General features: G+C 38.4%; 1 long non-coding RNA gene across 1 annotated transcript in view; it reads left to right on the forward strand.

The window, feature by feature from the left end:
• Positions 1-8,256: 8,256 nt before the first annotated feature.
• Positions 8,257-20,619, forward strand: part of LOC150078403 (uncharacterized) — a 52,792-nt gene continuing 40,429 nt past the window's right edge. Inside the window, exon 1 of the long non-coding RNA XR_016547654.1 lies at positions 8,257-8,353. This is a non-coding gene — a long non-coding RNA (uncharacterized LOC150078403). The remainder of the gene's footprint in view (positions 8,354-20,619) is intronic.

Genomic DNA, 20,619 nt, shown 5'->3' on the forward strand with positions numbered 1-20,619 from the left:
GAACTAAAAAAAAAACATCCTTTGGTAATTCTTTCGAATGCACAAAAACCCATTGTGTTCCTATTAATCGTCCTCTATTATATTCTCTTTTGGAAAATGCTGATTCATCAATTTCAACTTCGATAGATATTCCATTTTCTGAAATCCCTCCCCTAGTTAACTAACTGAATCAATTATTGATATCATTCAGATCTCCCTCAGATCTTTGCATTTTTCAATAAGTGTTTTTATTGATATTTAAATCAAGAGCAGTGCGATCTTGGGACCAGAAATATAGAAATAATAAATTTTGAGATAACGATCATCTACTATCATCAAAAAATGATTTACGTCTAATACTCTTCGTTTTACGGCAAGTTTCATACAACTCAATTTAAACATATCAGTTTTACATTTACTTTTTGTAAGCCACATTTCAAGATTGCAAACTTCATAAAAAGCTGTATTTTGCAAAATGTGATTTTTCGCCAACCAAGAAATCAAGTGATCAATATTGCCACTGTATGAATTCATCAACTCCGTTAAACGGTGGGTGTTAGCATTAGCATTAACATTAGCATTAGTAGAGGCATTTGATGCAAGAAAGCAAGCTTATGCAGCATCAGCCAAAAAAAAAAAAAAAAAAAAAAAAAAACCACTTCCACTTCACCCCTCTGTTCGTTCAAAATACCTGTCCAGCTGAGCCTTAAACTTATTTAGGCTATCAACCTCCACCACAAAGGATGGAAGTCTGTTCCACCAACCAACCACCCGCTGGCTAAAGGCAAATTTCCGCACGTCTATCCTACATCTGTCCTTCCTCAATTTGAATTTATGCCCTCTCAGGTGATTTTTCTGAGCTAGAGGAAGAATCCCATCAGCATTGAGCATGCTTAAACCATTCAAGGCTTTATACACCTCTATCAGATCACCTCGCTGGTGCCTAGTCTCCAGACACTGTAATTTGCAAAACTTAAGCCTTTCTTCGTAAGAGCACCCCTTTGTTCCATTCACTAATCTTGTTGCCCTTCTCTGTACTCGTTCCAGCAGCTCTACATCCTTCTTGAAATGAGGCCTCCAGACCTGTATACAGTACTCTAGGTGTGGCCTGACCATCGCCTTATACAATGGAATAATCACCTCCTTATCCCTGCTGGAAAAATTCCTGTATATCATTGACAATACTCCATGAGCTACTCTTGCAGCCCGTCTGCACTGCTCAGAGAACTTCATATCTGCCTGCACAACCACCCCCAAGTCCCTTTCATTCTCCACCACTGTCAGTGTTGTACCACAGAGTTGATACGTTGCTCTGGGGTTGCTGTTTCCCATGTGTAGTACTTTACATTTGTCAATGTTAAACTTCATTTGCCACCTCTCAGCCCATCTGCTCAACCTTTCCAGATCCTGTTGCAGCAGCATAGTGTCAGTAGTGTCCTTGACAACCCTGCCAACCTTTGTATCGTCTGCAAACTTGGACATTAAGCCCGATATACCATCATCAATATCATTTATAAATACAGAAAACAATAATGGACCCAACACTGAGCCCTGAGGGACTCCACTAATAACATCAGTCCACGATGAGCAGTGTCCATTGATTACCACTCTCTGTCTTCTCCCCCTCAACCACCCCTTTATCCATAGCAGCAATTTGCCTCCAATGTCACACTGCTCCAATTTGTGTAGCAGTCTTCCATGTGCAACAGTATCAAAAGCCTTTCTAAGATCCAAGTATATAATATCAAAGTTATTCCCTGCATCCAGTTCTTTTGTGACTGCATCATAGTATCCAATCAAGTTGGTCAGGCAAGACTTCCCCTTAACAAAACCATGCTGTGTCTGAGCTATAACTGAAGTCTTGTCTAAATGATCCTGCAGTGCTTCTTTAACCAGTGCCTCCATTAATTTTCCTGGAACAGAAGTTAAGCTCACAGGTCTATAATTACTTGTGTCAGCCTTTGATCCTCCTTTGTGAATTGGGGTCACATTTGCACATTTCCAGTCTATGGGTAACTCCCCTGAATCCAAGGAAGCTCTCATAATTATGGCTACGGGTTTGCTTACTTCCTTTGCTGCCTTCTTTAATATAACTGGATAGATCCCATCCACCCCGGGTGCCTTTCTTGTGTTTATCTTCAACAGTTTCTCCTCCACTTTACTCCCAGTTATTTCAAGATTCTGTAGCTTACTGCTAGAGTTGAATACACCTCTGGCATTCCCCTCGCTGAATAACTCCTCATGTGTGAATGTCGATGCAAAATATTCATTTAGTTTGTTAGCTACCTGAGCAGGATCATCAACACTTGACCCATCAATATCAAGTGGACCAATCTGATTCATCCCCTTCCTTCTAGAGTTTACATAAGTAAAGAACTCTTTGCTGTTTTTCTTTGCATTCATTTAGTTTGTTAGCTACCTAAAAAGGATAGGTCTACCTATGAGGTCGAGGATTTCCTGTGCGGACGTGCCTTTCTGCCGCTTTTGGAATAGAGAAGTTTTTTCTGATTTATTTTCTGCTTTATTAGTTTAAATTGACATATTAACTTATTTCTAGAGTAGCTTTATATTCCTATTTACGGTACTTAAAGTTAAAATAACTTAGATAGAGATTTTGTAGGTATTACTTAGTATCGGAAAGGGTATCAAATCCACGTGTTTACCGTTCATAAACGGCCGCCATTGCTACGTGAAAATTAATCAGTAAAATCTATTAATCTTGTCGAACTTCATTGGCAATTAAATTGTAATTTTAACTATACATATAACCACTTAGGTTACGGAACATAAATAATTAGTAAAAATAAATAATTAATACACAACTTGATACAGAAGTTATATAAAGGGATTTCGTAGATAACACTCGTTACTGAAGCGCGATACAGCATATCCGGAATTCGATAGCATTAGCTTTGTATAGTATAGTGCATAATATAATATTGTCAATTAATCAGTACATCTATTAATCTTGTTAAACTTCATTGTCAATTAAATTGTACTTTTAACTATATATATATAACGACTTAGAGTACAAACGTAGCAAATAATTAATACATACTTGATACGGAAGTTATATAAAGGGAACTCGTAGATAACACTCGATACCGAAAAATAAATATAGCGTTATAACTGTGTTAAGATACAAGTTTAAGGTTTTAATTTTGTTCTGAAATTGTAATTTTATTGACATTTAAATCGAAATCATGACTCTGACCAGAGCAGCAAAGCAAAAGGCTCAAGCTAATGGGAGTGCTGTGACTCAGGGGAGAACTGAGGGGGGCGGTTGCCCCCTGAATCACGGCCTTTTAAGATGCACTGTTTGTTTGATGTTTGCGGAGCAATCGGGTACGGGACATGATACTGCCATGGGGGATGTCTTTGTGTGTGCACGATGCAAGGAGTGCAAGGAAATTAGGCGACAACTCGGCGTTGTTATGGGCCTATATGAGACCTTGAAGGACAGGGTGGATGCCCTCGAAGGAAATAAATTGAGGGGCCCATCAAGCTCTCAGCTGCCCACATCAACACCAGAGCTTGGACTTGGTCATCTTGCAACACAGAGGCAGCCCCCAAAGCAGAATGCGCTGGTCCAACAGGAACTAGTAGTTGTTGGTGACTCAATTGTCAGGGAAACGGGGAACATGCTTTGTAAAAAGGATAGGTGGAACAGGACCAGGGTATGTCTGCCAGGGGCAAAGGTTGATGACGTTGTAGAGCAGATATCATCTTTTAAGGGCACAAAAGGTGATATAGTTGTACACGTTGGCACTAATGATATTAAGAGTAGGAGACCAGCGGAATTACTTAACAAGTACAGGTCACTGTTGAAAAAAAGCTGTGAAGTAGGGTTGAATTTGAAAGTGTCTGCAATTCTGCCCAGACACGATAGGAGGGAGTATATGATGAGAGCCTTGTCGATCAATTCGGCCCTGGAAAGATTGTGCAAGGCTGAAGGGGTAGAATTTTTTTCAGCCTGGACTGTACTTGTTAACAGGAGAGATTGCTTCTACAGGGATGGGATACACTTAAATAGAAAGGGTGCAAGAATATTTGCTGATGCTATCGAGGCAGTGTTAGGTGGGTCGGAAAACTGCTAGCTTGGGGGGAGACAAAGAATAATGGATTAACAGTAGCCACGGGCAGAGGTGAAAGAGATTCTTGCACTGCTTCTATTGGAATGAGCAGAAGCCTGAAAAACAAGATGCAGGATATTTCAGAGACTGCTGGAAGTCATTGCGGTACAAGTAAACACATGGGTTGTGTTAGGGTAGCTAAGAATAGAAACAGGTGCATGTATACTTGCGTGTACACTAATGCTAGGAGTTTAGTAAATAAATTTGATGAATTTGAGGTATTACTCAAAACATCAAAGGCAGATATTGTTGGGATATCAGAGACGTGGTGTCACACAGATATAAGGAATGCAGAACTGGAATTTGGGGAGTACAACGTCTACAGAAAGGATAGACAGGATAGGAAGGGAGGAGGAGTTATGCTATTAGTTAAAAAACACATAAAATCCAAGGAAGTGAAGCCAGTTGACATCGCTGGACAGTGCAGTGTTGAGTCAGTTTGGTGTGACATAAGCATAGGTAAATCAAAATTGAGAGTAGGAGTGTGCTATAGGCCTAATGACTCTGATGAGTATAATAAGATACTGTACAGGGAAATAGAGTGGGCCAGTAAATCAGAGAGTCTTATAATGGGGGATTTTAATTTCCCAGATATTGACTGGAATTTGTGGGTTGGTCACTCACACACTAGCAAGGCTTTTGTGGATTTATTGGATGATTGTTTTCTACACCAGCATGTTCGGGAGGCAACTAGAGGGAGTAATACTCTTGATCTGATTATCAGTAGTGATTCTTCATGCATTAGGAATCTGCAGATAAATGAACCACTGGGTGGCAGTGATCACAGTGTGCTGAAGTGGGATTTACTCAAGGAGGTAACTACCATCAGAGGTAAAGGGAAGGGTTTTTGCTTTCGTAAAGGAGACTATGCTGGTCTGAGACAGTATTTAAATTCTATACAGTGGGACCAACTGATGATGTTACCAACAGCAAATTCAAAATGGGAAGCATTCAAGGAACTAATCTTGGAAGCTACCAGGCTTTACATACCAACCAAGAAATATTGTTCAAGGTTCAGGCCTAAAAGGTTGTCAGATGAACTAATGAGACATATGGCAGAGAAGAAAAATGCATGGGATACAGACAAATTAATGGGTGACGTGGAAGCCTATGATAGATATAAGTTGGTCTGTAACCAAGTCACAAAGGAGATTAGGCAGGCAAAGGCAGATTATGAGAAATCCTTGGCAAAGGATGCAAAGAAAAACAGAAAAGAGTCCTTTACCTATTTAAACTCAAGAAGGAAAGGGATGAATCAGATTGGTCCACTGGATGTTGATGGTTCAACAGTTGAGGATCCAGCTCAGGTGGCTAACAATCTAAACGAGTATTTTGCATCTACATTCACACATGAGGAGTTATTCAGGAAGGGGAATGTCGTAGGTGAAGTAAACATTGGCAGTGAGCTAGATGATTTTCTAATAACTGAGAGGAAAGTGGAGGAGAAATTGTTGAGGATAAACATAAAAAAGGCACCCGGGGTGATGGGATCTATCCAGTTATATTAAAGGAGGCAGCAAAGGAAGTAAGCAAACCCCTAGCCATAATTATGAGAGCTTCTTTGGACTCAGGGGAGGTACCCATGGACTGGAGATGTGCAAATGTAACCCCAATTCACAAAGGAGGATCAAAGGCTGACACAAGTAATTATAGACCTGTTAGTTTAACTTCGGTTCCAGGAAAATTAATGGAGGCTCTGGTTAAAGAAGCACTGCAGGATCATCTGGACAAGAATTCAGTTATAGCTCAGACACAGCATGGGTTTGTTAAGGGCAGGTCTTGTCTGACCAATTTGATTGGATACTATGATGTAGTCACAAAAGAACTGGATGCAGGGAATAACTTTGATATTATATATTTGGATCTTAGAAAGGCTTTTGATACTGTTGCGCATGGAAGACTGCTGCACAAATTGGAGAAGTGTGGCATTCGAGGCAAATTGCTGCTATGGATAAAGGGATGGTTGAGTGGCAGAAGACAGAGAGTGGTAATCAATGGACACTGCTCAACGTGGACTAATGTTATTAGTGGAGTTCCTCAGGGTTCAGTGTTGGGTCCATTGTTGTTTTCTGTATTTATAAATGATATTGATGATGGTGTATCAGGCTTAATGTCCAAGTTTGCAGACGATACAAAGGTTGGCAGGGTTGTTAAGGACACTACTGATACTATGCTGCTGCAACAGGATCTGGAAAGGTTGAGCAGATGGGCTGAGAGGTGGCAAATGAAGTTTAACATTGACAAATGTAAAGTACTACATATGGGAAACAGTAACCCCAGATCAACGTATCAACTCTGTGGTACTACGCTGACAGTGGTAGAGAATGAAAAGGACCTGGGGGTAATTGTGCAGGCAGATATGAAGTTCTCTGAGCAGTGCAGACGAGCTGCAAGAGTAGCTCATGGTGTCTTGTCAATGATATACAGGAATTTTTCTAGCAGGGACAGGGATGTGATTATTCCCTTGTATAAGGCATTGGTCAGGCCACACCTTGAGTACTGTATACAGGTCTGGAGGCCTCATTTCAAGAAGGATGTAGAGCTGCTGGAACGAGTACAGAGAAGGGCAACAAGATTAGTGAATGGAACAAAGTGTTGCTCTTACGAAGAAAGGCTTAAGTTTTGCAAATTACAGAGCCTGGAGACTAGGCATCGCCGAGGTGATCTGATAGAGGTGTACAAGGCTTTGAATGGCTTGAGCATGCTCAATGCCGATGGAATTCTTCCTCTTGCTCAGAATAATCACCTGAGAGGGCATAAATTCAAATTGAGGAAGGACGGATGTCGGATAGATGTGCGGAAATTCGCCTTTAGCCAGCGGGCAGTTGGTTTGTGGAATAGACTTCCATCGCTTGTTGTTGAAGTTGATAGCCTAAACAAATTTAAGGCTCAGCTGGACAGGTATTTCGAACGAATTGAGGGGTGAAATGGGAGTAGTGGTTGTTTTTTTTTTTTTTTTTTTTCTTTTTTTTCGGCTGATGCTGAATAAGCTTGCTTTCTTGCATCATATGCCTCTACTAATGCTAATGCTAATGCTAATCCCTTGCCAAGGATTTCTCGTAATCTGCCTTCGCCTGCCTAACCTCCTTTGTAACTTGGTTGCATATCAACTTGTATCTATCATAGGCTTCTGTGTCATGTGTTAATTTGTATGTATCCCATGCATTTTTCTTCTCTGCCATATGCCTCATTAGTTCATCTGACATCCATTTTGGCCTAAACCTTGAATAATATTTCTTAGTTGGTATGTAAAGCCTAGTAGCTTCCAAGATAAGTTCTTTGAATGCTTCCCATTTTGAATTTGCTGTTGGTAACATCATCAGTTGGTCCCACTGTATAGAATTTAAATACTGTCTCAGTCCATCGTAGTCGCCTTTACGGAAGCAATAACCCTTCCCTTTACCCCTAATGGTAGTTACCTCTTTGAGTAAATCCCACTTCAGCACACTGTGATCACTGCCACCTAGTGGTTCATATATCTGCAGATTCTTAATGCATGAAGAATCACTGCTGATAATCAAATCAAGAGTATTACTCCCTCTAGTTGCCTCCCGAACATGCTGATGTAGAAAACAATCATCCAATAAATCCACAAAAGCCCTGCTAGTGTGTGAGTAACCAGCGCCCAAAATCCAGTCAATATCTGGGAAATTAAAATCTCCCATTAGAAGACACTCTGATTTACTGGCCCACTCTATTTCCCTGTGCAGTTCCTTATTATACTCATCAGAGTCATTAGGCCTATAGCACACTCCTACTCTCAATTTTGATCTCCCAATGTTTATGTCACACCAAACTGACTCAACACTGCACTGTCCAGCGATGTCCAGTGTTATTTTTGACTCCTTCCTCAGAATAAACTGCATTTGATATACAATTTGGAAGTTTTTGTTTGGACATAATGTAGGGGTTTTAAACATTTTTGAGGCACCCATTATTTTTTATTGCACCGATTAATAGGATTTAACCCAAATGAAAATTTAAAAATTTGGCGGGTTAAGTGTTAAAAATAGCGGATTTTGAGCATGCGTCTGCGGGAAATGTTATTAAGAGTTGGCAACACTACTTAGGTCGGCGATTTTCAACCACGTGGATTTGCTTGGAGTGTTTCAACCATCGTACCTTCCGAAGTAGTTTAGCACGATGTACAAGAATGTTAATTTCGCTTCTCTTAATGGTTAAAAGTTAATTAAAAGTTAGATACTGTACAAGTTCTTGCCCCAGTATTCTGAGACCGTGTGGTAAGCGGTGAAAAAGTATGGTTTTGAGATACTTTTGATGTGACTAAGCCTATTTTGTATCCGATTAAATTATTAAATAATATTTCAGTTTAATTCATATTATTCCCCTCTTAATTTGATAATTCGAATATTATTTGCGTGGTTTGTTTCAATCTTATAGTATTTAAGTTATAAGATAGTTGGCAGTTCAGAGTGCATTACAAAATAATGCAGCTATCTAGTCAACCACGTGGGTTGTTTGATAGCTATGGTTGTCCATTTAATGGTTGCAATGAGTTGGAGAAAAAATTGTTTGTTGGTAATCTCCCTACAGTATTGTCCGCTTACAGCAACAGTAAAACTATTATCATTTTGTTTGTTCTTGGGAACACTATTATTTAATTTTGTCTTTACATGGTTGAATTTGTTGTTCGTACGTTTTAATTTTCACGTGTTAATGACGCTCACCAACCGCACCAGTTGAGTTTTTTCATCCCGCTATTTATCATTCTGAATGTTACGGAGGTGCAGGCGGTCCTTAAATTTGCGTCCCGTTTCCATATATATATATATATATATATATATATATATATATATATATATATGCGTCCCTTAAATTTGCGTCAATTCTCCATATATATATATATATATATATATATATGCCTCCCTTAAATTTGCGTCCCGTTTCCATATATATATATATATGCGTCCCTTAAATTTGCGTCAATTCTCCATATACAGGGTGTTTCAGTTAAACGTTTCAGAACTTCTAAGAGGGGTAGGGTACATCCTGACAACTCGAAATCATATAGCAATGTGGGTCGGAAATGCTTTCCTGAAGCGGTGTTGTACACAGAAGCACCATAAAGAAAAGAGACCGTAAGTGAGAAATCGTTTTAATAATACATGAAAAGAAGCAAAAGGTACATGGATTAAAGTAAGTGTTCGAAGTTTCTTCCACGGGCTACAATGCACGCCTCACATCTCCGACGTATGGACATCTGAACATTCTGGAATACTCCAGGCGAATTTCGAATTTCTTCGGCAGCTACTGCGATTCTTGCAACCAGCTCCTCAGCATTGTCAACAGGGGTGTCATAAACTAGCGATTTCATATGACCCCAGAAATAAAATTCAAGACATGATAGGTCGGGTGACCGAGCAGGCCAACGCACGGGACCACCACGTCCGATCCACTGTTGACCAAATGTGACATCCAGGTAGTTATGAACATCTCCGCTATAATGGGCAGGGGCTCCATCGTGTTGGAACCACATTGTCTGTTTCGTCGATGCAAAAAAAATGTGCTACAAATCCCCCTTTTCCTGCTGAAGTGTTGTTTTCCAATGAGGCATCCTTCACAAGGGAAGGAATTTTCAACACGCATAACGACCATATCTGGGCGGTCGAGAACCCGCATGCAATACGACGTCGTGCAGCACAGATTCGATTTTCGGTCAATGTATGGGCCGGTATTATGGGAGATCACCTCATCGGATCTTACCTGTTACCGTGTCGTCTAACCGGACCTATCTACTTGATCTTTCTGCAGCAAGTATTGCCACAACTTTTGAGAGATGAACAGATTTCTGCATCGACGCAACAGACAATGTGGTTCCAACACGATGGAGCCCCTGCCCATTAGAGCGGAGATGTTCGTAACTACCTGGATGTCACATCTGGTCAACAGTGGATCGGACGTGGTGGACCCGTGTGTTGGCCTGCTCTGTCACCCGACCTATCATGTCTTGATTTTTATTTCTGGGGTCATATGAAATCGCTAGTTTATGACACTCCTGTTGACAATGCTGAGGAGCTGGTTGCAAGAATCGCAGTAGCTGCCGAAGAAATTCGAAATTCGCCTGGAGTATTCCAGAATGTTCGGATGTCCATGCGTCGGAGATGTGAGGCGTGCATTGTAGCCTGTGGAAGAAACTTCGAACACTTTAATCCATGTACCTTTTGCTTCTTTTCATGTATTATTAAAACGATTTCTCACTTACAGTCTCTTTTCTTTATGGTGCTTCTGTGTACAACACCGCTTCAGGAAAGCATTTCCGACCCCACATTGCTATATGATTTCGAGTTGTCAGGATGTACCCTACCCCTCTTAGAAGTTCTGAAACGTTTAACTGAAACACCCTGTATATATATATATATATATATATATATATATATGCCTCCCTTAAATTTGCGTCCCGTCTCCATATATATATATATATATACACACACACACACATATATATATGTGTATAAATTTGCGTCCTGTCTCCATATATATATATGGAGACGGGACGCAAATTATAAATATATATTTTTTTCTTGAAACTTTCACACTTACCAAATGTGCCTCTGGTATTTATATGCTGTTAAGTATCAATGTGGTGCTGATAGAAGTACAGTATAAGTAAATTAATTTGTATAGCTAAAGATTACAAGAAAAAGAAAAAAACCAAAAAAACCACCCAGATTTTTCTTATTACCGAAAAAGTTGAAAGCCGCTTTAAATTGGGAAGCGATTATTTTAACAGACTTGAGTGAAAAAAAAAAAAAAAAAATTGTAATTCATAGTATCATCATCAGCCATTTTCAATCAACTGCAGGATGAAGGCCTCTCCAGCAACTTTCCAGTTCCTTCTGTTTTCTGGCCATCCATTTACTACCCACAAACTCATGAATTTCATATATCCATCTCCGCCTTTGTCTTCCAGGTTTTCTACTAACTCCTCTTGGATACCATTCTGTTATTTTCTTAGTCCATCTGTCATCATGTCTACGAGCTATGTGTCCTGCCCAAGACCATTTTAGTTCTTTAGTTTTGATAAGAATGTCCTTTACTTGAGTTTGCTGCCTAATCCATGTGTTTCTTTTATTATCTAACAGTCTGATTCCCAATATAATTCGTTTCATTCTTCACTGTGTAGTTCTCAGCTTCTCTTCCATTCTTTTGGTGAGTGCCCACGTTTCACTTCTATAAGTCATGGTGGGGAGTATACATTGATTCATTATTTTACGTTTCAGACAAACTGGGATATTGCTCTTCAGTATGTGACTATATTTCCTGAATGCTATCCATCCAAAATTTCTTCTTCTCTCGACTTCCAGCCATTTATCATTATTACAGCTAATAACCTGTCCCAGATAAGTATATGACTCCACCTTTTCAATTACTGCTCCTTCAATCATTATTTCCCTTTCTGTGGCATACTTGTTCATCATTACTTTTGTTTTAGCCATATTCATCTTTAGTCCAAAATCCTTACTAACTGTGCATAACGATTAAGATTTTCCTCTAATTCTTTGGGATCGTGGCTTATGACCACAATGTCATCTGCAAATCGTAAATGGTTTAGGTACTCTTCGTTCACATTGACTCCTTTTTGCGACCCGTCTAATCTTCTGAAAGCTTCCTCAAGGGCAGCAGTAAACAGCTTTGGAGATATTGTGTCTCCTTGTCGAACTCCTTTCTCAATTTTAAATTTCCTACTGTCTTTGTCTAGTCTAATAAAGGAGGTAACTCTCATATATTTTCCTCAAAATCATAATATATGGGGTATATATGCCTTGTCTTTGCAATGCCCGAAACATTGCCTTACGCTGTATGGAGTCAAATACCTTTTCATAATCCACAAATGCCAGGCATAATGGTGTTTTATATTCATTTGCTTTCTCCATTAGCTGTCATATTACGTGAAGGTGATCCATAGTTGAGAATCCTGTCCTAAAGCCAGCCTGCTCTTTTGGTTGATTCTCATCAAGTATTCTTTCTAATCTGTTAGTAATGACCCTTGTGAACAACTTGTAGATGTGGGATAACAAGCTAATTGGTCTATAATTTCCAATTTCTGACTTATCTCCTTTCTTATGCAGCAAAACTATGATTGCATTATCCACTGCTTAGGCGTCACACCTTTTCTAATGCACTTTGTGAAGAGCCTTGCCAGTTTTTGTGTTATGTCTCTTCCTCCCAATTTTAATAACTCTACAGTAACTTCATCTTCCCCCGGGGCTTTCTGATTTTTCATTTTCTTCAATGCATGTCCTACCTCATCAGGAAGAATATCGGGTATGTCGTATGTGTTGCTACTTTGCAATCCATCTTCCCCACTTCTGGCATCATTCCCATGCTCCTTGTATAATTCTCTGTAGTAGTCTTCTGCTATTTGAATTATGCCTTCTCTGCTGTTTATAAGTACACCATCGCTATTCTTCAGTTTCAGTATCATTTGTCTTTCTGTATTACTGCTCATGGCTGCTGATTTAAATCCGTTGTTTTCCCTTAATGCTTGTTCTACTTTTCTTGTGTTAAATCTTCTTATGTCCTCTCTGAGTCTCTTTCTAATGGCTTTGCATAACTCAGTATACTCAATTTTCTCCCTGTCAGTGTTTTTCTTGGTTTTCATTTGTCTTCGGTTCATCATGACAAGTGTTTCTTGACTAATTTTTTCTTCTTTGGATTTGTTTTTCCCTATAGGTTTCTTGGGCTTTATCACTTTCAGAAAGTTGTAATATTCCTCGTCAATATCTTGGTCCTCAGCAGTCTGCAGAAGCTCAAACTTGTTCTTAAGTTCCCGTGCATACTGTTTTTTCTCCTCTTCTGTTATCTCAAAGACCTTTATATTATTTACTCGAGTCAGTTTTTTCCTTACCTTATTCAGGATGGTAACATCATTCACAATATATCTTCTGTTAGTGAGGATGAAGTCGATTTCATTAGTAGTTAATCCATTTGGACTCTTCCATGTCCACTTTCTGTTCACCCTTTTCTTGAAAAAAAGTGTTCATTACTGACAGTCCTTGAGATTCTGCAAATTCCACAAGTCTTTCACCTCTTTCATTTCTTTCACCAATTTCAAAATTTCCTATAGTTCCCCTTTCTGCACTGTTTTGTCTTTTTCCAACCTTAGCATTGACGTCCCCCATAATAATAGTTTAGTGGGTTTTCTGCTCATCTAGAAGACTCAATTTCGGTGTACATTTCTTCAACCTCTTCATCATCATGGCTCGATGTTGGTGCATAAATCATTATAATCTTTAGCTTGTTCCTCTTAGAAATCTTGAGTATTAGTCTTGACACCCTTGGTGATGTACTTTTGAATTACAAAATGTTGTTTTTAAAATCTTTATGGACCAGAAACCCAACTCCACCTTCACTCCTTTCACTGTTTCCATTGGTGTACAGCAGATTTCCACTTGATAAACTTATAAGTGATTCATTTCTTCTTCTTCTTCTTTCAGCCAAACCGATGATATAGTATATCAATATGAAAATAGAAAATCTGCATATTATGCAATAAAGCTAGCTTATACAGTATCATCCAAAAAAAAAACCTACCCATTTCACCTATTCATTTATTCCAAAAGTTTGATTAGTTCTTCTTTGAATTTATTTAAGGTTTCAACAACAGATGGATGGAAGTTTGTTCCAGTATCCACTAAAGGCAGATTTCTGCACATCTAATCTGTAACTCTTTCCTCAATTTTTAATTTATGCCCTCTCGAGTATGTAATCTGAGCAAGAGGAAGAAATCGTCATTGAGCTTGCTCAAACCGTTCAAAGCCTTATACACCTCAGTCATATCACCCCACCGGTGCCTAGTCTCTAGTCACTTCAGTTTGCAGAACTTAAACCTTTCTTGGTAAGAGCAATCCTTTGTTCCCCTCACCAGTCTCATTGCCCTTTTCTGTACTCGTTTCAGCAGCTCTGCATCCTTCCTAAATGAGGCCCCCAGACCTGTATGCAGTACTCAAGCCGTGGCCTGACCATTGCCTTATACAAGGGGATAATCACCTCCTTATTCCTGCTAGCAAAATTCCTGTATATCATTGACAAGACCACCATGACCTGCTGTGGCAACCTGGCTGCATTTCTCAGAAAACTTTATATCTGACTGCACAATTACTCCCAATTACTTTTTCATTCTCCACTACCCTGAGTGTAGTACCTCACACATTGGTATGTTACTCTGGGGTTACTGCTACCCATATGCAGTACTTTGAATATGTCAATGTTTAACTTCATTTGCCACTAATTACAGACCAGTTAGTTTAACTTCTGTTCCTGGTAAAATGATGGAGTCACTGGTTAAAGATGCATTGCAGGATCATCTAGACAAGACTGCAGCAATAATTCAGACACAGCATGGATTTGTTAAGGGAAAGTCTTGTCTGACAAATTTGATAGGATATTATGATGTGGTTACAAAGGAACTGGATGCAAAAAATAATTTTGATATTATATTGGATTTCAGGAAAGCTTTTGACACTGTTGTGCATGGAAGACTATTGTACAAATTGGAGCAGAATGGTATTAAGGGTAAGTTGCTACAATGGATAAAAGGATGGTTAAGTGGGAGAAGACAGAGGGTGGTAATCAATGGGTGCTGCTCTTCTTGGACTAATGCTATTAGTGGGGACCCACAGGGTTCGGTGTTAGGTCCACTGTTGTTTTCTATATTTATCAATGATATTGATGAAGGTATATCAGGCTTAATGTCGAAGTTTGCAGATGATACAAAGGTTGGCAGGGTTGTTAATGGCAGTGTGCTACTGCAACAGGATCTGGATAATTTGGGCAGATGGGCTAAGAAGTGGCAACTGAAGTTTAACCTTGACAAATGCAAAGTACTGCATATGGGTAGAAGTAACCCCAGAGAAATGTACCAACTGTATGGTACTACACTTAAGGTGGTAGAAAATGAAAAAGACCTGGGAATAATTGTGCAGTCAGATATGAAGTTTTCTGACACAATGCAGACAGGCTGCCAGGGCAGGTCATGGGGGTTTTGTCAATGATATATAGGAATTTTCCTAGTAGGGAAAAGGAGGTGATTATCCCTCTGTATTATAAGGCAATGGTCAGGCCACGCTTTGAGTACTGCATACAGGTCTGGAGGCCTCATTTTAGGAAAGATGTAGATTTACTTGAGCGTGTACAGAGAAGGGCAACAAGATTGGTGAGGGGAATGAAGGGATCCTCTTATCAAGAGAGGCTTAAGTTCTGCAAATTGCAGTGGCTGGAGACTAGGCACCTGCGCGGTGATCTGATTGAGGTATATAAGGCCTTGAATGGGTTCAGCACGCTGAATTCTGATGGGATCCTTCCACTTGTTCAGATTACGAACCTAAGGGGGCATAAATTCAAATTAAGAAAGGACAGATGTAGAATAGATGTGCGGAAATTTTCCTTTAGCCGGCGGGTGGTTAATTGCTGGAACAAACTTCCATCTGTCGTTGTGGAAGTTGATAGGTTGAATAAATTTAAGGAGGAACTGGACAGGCATTTGGAGGGAATGGTGTGTTTTTTTTTTTTTTTTTGGCTGATGCTGCATAAGCTCATACACTTGCTTTCTTGCATCACATGCCACTACTACTACTTTTCAGCTCATCTGTCCAACGTTTCTAGATCCTGTTGCATAGCATACTGTCATTAAGAACCCTGCCAATTTTCATATAGTCTGCAAACTTGGACATTAAGCTTGATATACCCTCATCAATATCAATGATAAATATAGAAAACAACAATGGGCCCAACATCGAACCCTTGGGGTTTTCACTAATAATGTTAGTCCACGAAGAACAGTGTCCATTGATTACCACTCTCTGCCTTCTCCCACTCAACCATCCCTTTATTGATAGCAGCAAATTTTTCTCAATGCCATACTGCTCCAATTTTTACAGCAGTCTTCCGTGTGGAACAGTATCAAAAGCTTTACTGAGGAAAGCTTTTGGGCAATATCGGTGGGCAAAGGTACACAGGATTTTCTTTCATTTATAAATTTAAAAAAAATATATATTTTTAAAAGTAGTGATTGTCAGATGCCAGATTAGCAGTGCACTTTTTTCTTTTTACTGAAGTCTTTTAATACCTGTTAAATAAAATTTTGAAAATAGTCATTACTGGTTGCCTTTACTGCACAGTCAAATGAAAATCTATTCCCATAGATGCAAGGGATTGTCATTATGAGCAATTCTTTAAATTGAACAATGCTATTAATATTAGTAGTGGAAAATGATGCAAGAAAGCAAGCTTAAAAAAGTATCAGCCAAAAAAAAAAAAACTTTCCCACATCACTTGTCTATCCCTTTCAATAGTTTGTTTAGATTTTCCTTGCATTTACTCAAACTATTTACTTCCATAATAATAAATGGAAGTTTATTTCAACAATCGACCACCTGCTGACTGAAAGAAAACTGCATCCATCCTTTCTCACTTTATCCATCCCCTTTGCATTTATGCCCCATCTTGTGTAGTCTGAGCAGGAGAAAGAATGTCGTTATGAGCAATTATCACCCATATTATGTCATCAACCTTTTGTACCTCACCAATCTCATTGCATTTCTCTTTACCCATTCCAGCAGATATACATACTTTCTAAAACATGGCCTCCAGACCTGTATGTAGTATTCAAGATGCAGCCTAACCATTGTCATGTACAATAGGGTAATCACCTCCTTATCCCTGCTAGCAAAGTTCCTGTATATCAGTAACAAAATCTATGAGCTGTCCTGGCAGCCTGTCTGCATTGCTTGCAGAAATTCATATCTGACTGCACAATTACTCCTAGGTCTTTTTTCGTTTTCCACTACTCTGAGTGCAATACCATATAGTTCATATGGTAATCTAGGATTACTGCTACCCATATGCAGCTTTGCATTGTCAATGTTAAACTTCAGCTATCACCTCTCAGCCCATCTGTTCAACCTTTCTTGATCCTGTTGCCATTTTTGTACCTTCAGGTTAACTTACATATGAGTGTATCTAAAGCATCATTTATTTCTGTTTGATGTGCCTTTTTAGCAGAGAAATAAATTCTTTCATCATGGGCTTCGTAAATTGTTACATTTTTTCTCCCCTTTTTATTTGTTTTTGTAATTCTGTTGTTATATTTATGCATTTAGCAATGTCAGCACATTCTCCAAAAATGTGGTCAAATTCATGTTCTCTCATTTTTTTTACACATAACACCAGCACTTTCAATAATTGGGAAGCTTTACCGAACGGCTTTATTGACTTTATCTACTTGAATTAAAGTTGTATCCCAAATAGATAAACTGAAGGAAGAAGTTTCTTCCGCCATCTCATTTAGAACTTGGTGTAATTCTTTAATCTGAGAATGTAGAGCTTTGATTGCTGCTACTCGAGATGTACAACGCATGTCGGTGTGACCCTTAAGAGTTATTTTTAAAACTGACATTAATTTATCCCATTTGTTGGTTGAGCTGGAGAAAAATTTATACAGGGCCTGTACAGCTTCAAAAATGGTAATGCATGCCTGCCAAATTATGATTATGGGCTGAGCAGGGAACATAAATTGCAAAATTATTTCTTTAGGGAAATAATTGCTTGCACTCCCTTGTATTTGCTAGACATGTTTGTCCCATTGTTATATCCCTTGTCACAGGCATTGTTATTATTGAGTTCATCATCTTAATTTATTTAATTTCTGTGGCTAAACCGCTTCCTCTTTTTTCTTTTGATTTCAGTAAAATCAATGAAACTTTCCTCTATCGATATGTTGTGATTGTCATCAACAGAGCCGGAACTAGGGTGGAGTGAGTGAGGCACCAGCCCCAGGTGCAGCATTTTAAAGGTGCATCCGACCAGTTATATATTTTAAAATTGCTTCATTTTTGATTGAATTTCAGACCGGTGTTTAACGAACTTCTTTATTGCGAATTTTTTGAATTCCTTGTGGTAATTACATTTAAAGTTTCTGTAGAATGAAGAAAAGTTCCAAAATTAAGTTAACAAACGGATTATGAGAGACTTAAATTTGTATGCTTTGTTTCCACCTCTGGCCTTTAGGCAATTTAAGCAATTAGAAAGCGCAAATTAAGGGTTAAAGGGATTACCGTTTCACAATGTAAGTGGAATGTAAGACATATGCAACCACCTATCCAACTACTATCCAGCTAGTCAACTACTTTCTGTAGCCAGTCAAAAGAGCAAGGCATATTCCCAACACAGATAATAGCTTCTGGTCAATTTATTCTTATATTCTTTGTTCAAAATAAAAATAAAAATTTTATTAATAGAAATACTGCATTATCTTTGTACGTGCTACTTATGATTCCAGAAATTTTTGAGAGTGAAAAAATTTATAAATTCGGGATTTATAATCACTTACGGAAAAAATATCAGGGTGGAACAGTGTTTTAGAAATTTCTAAAATAACAGAGAAATCCAATTACAAACTTCTATAAAGTATGGCCTGTTTTATGACGTTCCACCTCTGAGCTTTTTAGTTTGACCTCCGGTGCTAACTACTGGAGGACAAACAAAATTTTTCAAATATCTGTTGATATTTAAAAAATCAGGTTATAAAATCTGTAACCCCTTTACAACTTCTCCAATTCGTTCATGAGTATTGTGTAATGGAATCTTATCTAAATATAGAAATAGCGCTATGAATTTTTCTTACTCTGCCTGTAACAGTAGCTTCTTGTGAAAGGTGAAACAAAGGTGAAACTTCAAAGCGAGAAAAGTTCAATTAAAATAATACACCTTCATTGCAATTTTTTAGTTTATGTTAAAAGTACCATATTTCATAATATTTTGTTTCTATGATTTTATACTAGATATATAAACATAAACTATCTTGTTTTCTAATTTCTTTGTAATTATATGTACAGTACTTTGTAGTTTATATAGAATTAAATTCTCTGTAGATATAAATGAATATTTGAGTTTCCTTTCCTTTTCTTTTATATTTTTGTTTTGTTATATTTATTATATTACTTAAATAATTTTATTAATAAAGATATGCAAATCTTACACCGTTTCAGTAGTAATTTTTATAAATTCATAAAGTTTGCAGAGGCATAGCAAGGTGGGTGCAGAGGAGGGAATCTCCCCCCCCCCCCGGCTCCAAGCTTCAGTGGTGCAAACTGAAGGAATTATCTATTGCAATCAGGGGTGCCAGGAAGGCATGTTGCCCCCGGGCATCGATGACCCTAGCCACTCTACTGAAAGATTGACTGCCTGCATATAATGGGGGCATACTTATAACACTTTTGGCCCAGACATAGGATTGCCTAGTTCTGGCTCTGTCATCAATATACACATACCTTATTATTTGACACATTTGTTCACGGTGGGACATGTCTGGCATACAATCAAAAAGAATAGAATAATATTTTGCCTGTTTAATTTGAGAAATGATTTCAGTATGAACATGGTTATCCAAGGGTGAAATAAACTCATTTTGTACTCTGTTGGACAAATAATTAACACTGTGCTTTGTGACTAGAAATATGTCACAATGAAGTTCAATTAAATTATTCCTGCATTATCATTCCCAATTTGTTAATTTGATCCTCTAAGAGGAAGATTATTCTTGGCACAAAACATAACATCTAAAACGACTCTCAAAATGCTTCACCTTTTTTTGTTTCAGTTGTTATAATATTTTGCAAACATATCATCAATGAGTCTGCCAGCTTTCAATTTTTTTCAAAACATTCCCATTCTAAAAAAGCATTTCGATAGTTTATTGCATTTTCATGATCGATAATTCTGTTAAGGTTCTTCCCATCTTTAAAACCTTTTTTGGAATTACAGATGTTCAATTCTGATGTGCTTATGCTTTTGCCAAACAAACTGCATGGAAAGCAAAATATCACTTTACAAGATTTTGAATAGATCAACCAGTTGCATGATACAGTTTCACCATTGGAACATTCTTTAAAGACCACTCTTTCGAAAATTGATGGCCAAGATGAAGACGAAAATCTTCATCTCTTCGTTGATCAGGTCCATGATCTACCAAAACACATCTAATCTTGTCTGATATTACTGGCCACGATGGTGAGTCATTATAATCAATCTTCACATTGGCTTCCTAATCAGTCCATTGTAAATTTTCTGGAATTTCTTCTTTAAAAAATGGAATCTTCAACTGTATGTCATTCTGGTCAGGTGGATCAGCATTGACAGCAAATTGATTTCAGTCGGCTTCTTCATCTGTCCATTGTACATATCCTGAAATTTCTTCGAAAGGTGAGACTTCCAACTCTTTGGTTATTTGAGTTAATTTCTTCCTCTTGTTTGTTATTTGGTTTTTAGGAGCATTAGCAACTATGGCCATATTGCTCTGGGATATGCGGTGGTCATTCCCTGACCTTTCTGCATCCTCCATATTTGGTGGTGACGGGCTCGAACCCCGGTCTAATCAAGAAGCATGTGCTACGCACTGTTGCTTCTTCCCACCTGCCTACGGAGGCACCCTTTCTTCCTCTGGTAGTCTCTTTTTCAAGAGACAGGATTTCTAAGTGGTTTTCATTAC

The sequence above is a fragment of the Mastigoproctus giganteus genome, chromosome 11 (genome assembly GCF_048544385.1).
Source record: "Mastigoproctus giganteus isolate SK-2022 chromosome 11, ASM4854438v1, whole genome shotgun sequence".
NCBI lineage: Eukaryota > Metazoa > Arthropoda > Arachnida > Uropygi > Thelyphonidae > Mastigoproctus > Mastigoproctus giganteus.